We start from the raw sequence: 4,581 nt of genomic DNA, 5'->3' as shown, positions 1-4,581 counted from the left end.
CAGTCTTTGAGCAGATGGGATCTCCCCTGGCCAGGCGTAGTTATAGGCCTCCCAAACTGACTGTACTCTTCTGGCTACCTTGCTAGAAGCTGATGTAAGTAGCCCACGTCCCTGAGTGTACCGTGTGGTGCTCACCCGTATGGCCGGTGACTCGGGGCCTTCTAATGGCTTCCGCTCCACGATGGCGGTGCTGGTCCCACGCGTGTGACCGTGCCTTCGGGCTTCTGGGCCAGAGGACCTGAAATCCCCTGCCTGACGGATTCTGCTGCTGGGTAGGAGTTAGTCCCCACAGCCTCGGACTCCGGGTCCGGTAAAGAATCTTCTTAGTCAGGGCGAGCTCTGCAGCTGCCAGCCCCTGACTCCTTGTAACTCTGCTGTTTCCTATGCTGCTTCTTGTCTCCACTCTCCTTGTCTGACTCACCCTGCCTCAGCCCCGGGTTTATACAGGGGAAGTTCTTCCCCTCCCAAGACTGGGCAGGAGGTGTGGCATGCACAGGATCCCTGACCAAAGGACCTCCCACCTGCTCTCAGACATAACATTACATTACTGTGGAAAACCAGACCCCTGGGGTGCCACATTCCCCCCTAGTGAAATTTAGTACTCCGGGACTAAACACATTTAGAAAAACATAACAAAGTATAACAATAACAATACTATAAGAAAAACACATAAGATGGTTACGGCGTGTCCGCAACCGGATGCAGTCTTTGAAGAAAAGCAAAGGTGTCCATTTCACCAACATAGGGAGACGTAACCAGGTAGGGGTCTGTCCTACCCCGAGTCCTTAACAGTCTCTAGTCCATCCTGGGTTACGCTCCAACTATATACAAGGATTCCCGGTAAATCCACCAAGGTTTCCTAAAAACAACTGGAAACACAAAATTATACACAAGCAACAATACACAGATAAACATAAATAAAACTATTTTTACACTTCAAATTCTCCAGCGTGCGGGTAACTGGCCTCTAGTGGCCCTAGTGGACCTACGGAGCTGACTGTCTGGCCCTGAACTACAGGGTGTAGGAGCTGTCAAGGGTAAACTGGGCAGCTGTCTACCGGCTCTTTGTCTCACTAGGGGTACGGCAGGCTCACTATAAGCAGAGGGTTGATTCTCCTGTTCTACTCGTGTGGAGTCTTCTGCCTCCTGGACCGGCTGTTCTTCCAGCTCTACCCGTTGCTCCGTAGGTTCTTGGGATGATGGTTGGAGGAAGGTGAGTACGGGTACCACAACTGCACCATTGACTTGAGTCCAAGACCGAGGGAAGTCCCCGAGCACGGTACTAACCATATCTTCCCTTTCTCCCACGGGTCGATGGTCTTCTTGTTCCTCTTCAGGGTTCCTCAGTTGTTCGGGACACTTCTTCAGGTGGTCCCGGGATACAATGGCTGTGGTTTCCCCTCCGTCTTTACTGATGGTACAGACCTTCGGGTTCTCGTGGCTTGAGGGCAGTACGGTGTACGGGTCCTTCTCCCACTGGTCATCCAACTTGTGGAGCCGTCTTTTCCTCTTCAAGACCTGCTCTCCGGGTACCAGGGGAACAGCGGGAGCATACTGGTTGTAAGTCTTCTCTTGTCTTTCCCTAGCCTGACAGAGACTTCGCTCCACGCTCTCTTGTACTCTCCGGTACTGCTGCTGCCTCTCTGTGTCCCAGCCTGTTTCTGGTGAAGTGTCCTCAGGTGTCAGGACTCCCATTTCCAGGTCAACAGGTAACTTACCAGGTCTCGCCCTCATTAGGTAAGCCGGGGTACAGTTGGTGGAACCTACCGGGATGTGGTTGTATAGGTCCACCAGATCGGGCAACTTCTCAGGCCACAGACTGCGTTCTTCCAGGGGCAATGTTTTTAGAAGATCCATTACCACCTGGTTCATTTTTTCACAAAGTCCATTAGTTTGCGGATGGTAGGGTGTCGTCCTTATCTTCCGGCAGCCATACAGATTGCAGAATTCCTGGAAGACCTCCGCTTCAAAGGCAGGTCCCTGGTCCGTCAGCACTTGGTCCGGGTACCCGTGTGGACGGCAGAAGTGCTGCTGGAAGGCTCTAGCTGCTGTTTGAGCCGTTAAGTCCTTGACGGGGACGACAACCAAGAACCGGGAGTAATGATCCACGATGGTTAACGCGTAGACGTAGCCACTTCTGCTTGGGGTCAGTTTTACATGATCCAAGGCTACCAGTTCCAACGGTTGCCGGGTGACGATGGACTGCAGGGGAGTCTTCTGGCTGGCCCGGTCCTTCCTTCTCAGATTGCACGGGCCACAGTCTCTGCACCACTTCTCGATGGTTCCCCTCATGCCTACCCAGTGGAACCGCTCGCGCAGCAGGAACTCCAGCTTTTTCCACCCGAAGTGTCCAGCTCCGTCGTGGTATGCCTCCATCACCATGGCTGCGTCTCTTCGTGGCACCACTACTTGCCAGAGTAGTTCATGCGTCCGGGAGTTGACCATTCTGCGGCACAACTTCCCCTTGTAAAGGAATAGTCGACTCTTCTCCGCCCATAGTTGTTTGGCTTCCTCCGGAGCGTCTGGTTCAAGGCGAGCCTCCGGCCGAGTCAGCATCTCCTTCACCAGTCGGACGGCAGGGTCGCTGTCTTGCGTTTCCGCCCAGTTGTAGTGGGGTAAGGGGTTCAACGTAGCAGCCTGCTTACCCCTTACCCGGTGGGAATACTGGATAGTCCCATGACGGTGGAACGCAGGGAGTTCAACTTCTTCCAGTCCCTCCGGATCTTCTCCTTCGTCCGGCAGGTTGGGCATCCTGGACAGGGCATCCGCGTTAGTATTGGAGCGTCCTGCCCGGTATTTGATTGTGAACTCGTAGTTGGACAGACGGGCCATCCACCTCTGCTCCAGGGCACCGAGTCTTGCCGTGTCCAGGTGTGTTGTTATCCGTGTATACGGTGAACCGGGAAGAAGCGAGGTAATGCCTAAAGCGCTCGGTGACTGCCCATACCACGGCCAGGAACTCTAGCTTAAATGAGCTGTAATTCTCGGGGTTCCTTTCGGTGGGTCGCAGTTTTCGGCTGGCATAGGAGATTACTCGTTCTCTCCCCTGCTGAATCTGGGACAGTACGGCTCCTAGCCCAATGTTACTGGCGTCGGTGTAGAGGATGAAGGGCTGGCTATAGTCCGGGTACGCCAAGATTTCATCCCCCGTGAGGGCCATCTTCAGCTGGCGGAAGGACTCTTCTTCTAGCTCTTCCCATTTGAAGGGCGGCTTCTGGTTCTTGGCCTTTCGGGACTGGCCTATCAGGAGGTCCTGCATAGGCGCTGCCTTTTTGGTGAAACCGGGAATAAACCTTCGGTAGTAGCCTACCAACCCTAGGAACTGCCGCACTTCTTTTACGCTGGAGGGGCTTGGCCATCCCTTAATTGCGGTGATCTTATCGGGGTCGGGAGCCACTCCGTCAGCGCTCACCACGTGTCCCAGGTATTGCACCTTTGGTTTCAGGAGGTGACACTTGGAGGGTTTCACCTTTAGGCCGTAACTCGCCAGAGCTTCGAACACCTCCGCCAGGTGTTTCAGGTGGTCCTCATAAGTTTTGGAGTATACGATGACATCGTCCAGGTACAACAGGACCGTCTCGAAGTTTCTGTGGCCCAGACAGCACTCCATTAATCGTTGGAAGGTTCCTGGGGCGTTGCAGAGTCCGAACGGCATGCAGGTGAACTCGCTAAGTCCCATCGGGGTGGTGAATGCGGTCTTCTCCCGGTCCGCCTCTGCTACAGGAACCTGCCAGTACCCGCTAGTGAGATCCAAGGTAGAGAAGAAGTTAGCAGATCTTAAAGCAGCCAATGACTCCTCTATCCTTGGTAAGGGGTACGCATCCTTGTGTGTGATACGGTTGATTTTCCGGTAATCTACACACATCCTCATGGTGTTGTCTTTCTTTTTGACTAAAACTAGTGGGGCTGCCCAGGGGCTACAGCTATCCCGGATTACCCCAGCCTCCTTCATGTCTCTAAGCATCCCCTTGGCGTGTTGGTAATGTGCAGGGGGTACGGGTCGATACCTCTCTTTTATGGGAGGATGATCTCCCGTGGGGATGCGGTGTTCTACCCCCTTGACTCGCCCGAAGTCTAACGGGTGTTTACTAAACACTCTCTCATACTCTTGAACCACCCGATAGACTCCTTGTTTCTGATGTGAGGGAGTGGAATCAGTACCCAAATGTAGTTGCTGACACCAGTCCTCCATGTCTTTCTTAGAGCCGTTACCTTCCTCCGGGTGAGATGGAGGCAAGGGTTCCACAGATTGTATAGAATTTTGATTAGTGGTATATAATTTGGCTAGCGTGGCATACCGGGGCAGGTACACTTCCCTCTCCCCGATATTTATTATGCGAATGGGCACCCTCCCATGGCGTACATTGACCACCCCCCGTGCTGTCAAAATGGTGGGCCTACTGTCTGAGTAAACTGGTTCTACCATTGCCTGGTAATCTCTACCTCTCAGACCAATAGCTGCCCGGCACCAAATCATCATTTCACTTTTTGGGGGCATGGCAATAGGAAAAGGGTCACACATTCTTACGCTACCAATCTCACCGCCGGAGAGTTCCACTTGTTGCCGTTGCATCAGTGCCC

The sequence above is a fragment of the Phyllobates terribilis genome, unplaced genomic scaffold, assembly GCF_046119375.1.
Source record: "Phyllobates terribilis strain yellow unplaced genomic scaffold, ASM4611937v1 Scaffold_7__3_contigs__length_470593459, whole genome shotgun sequence".
Lineage (NCBI taxonomy): Eukaryota > Metazoa > Chordata > Amphibia > Anura > Dendrobatidae > Phyllobates > Phyllobates terribilis.
Note: the sequence above shows the minus strand (reverse complement) of the source record.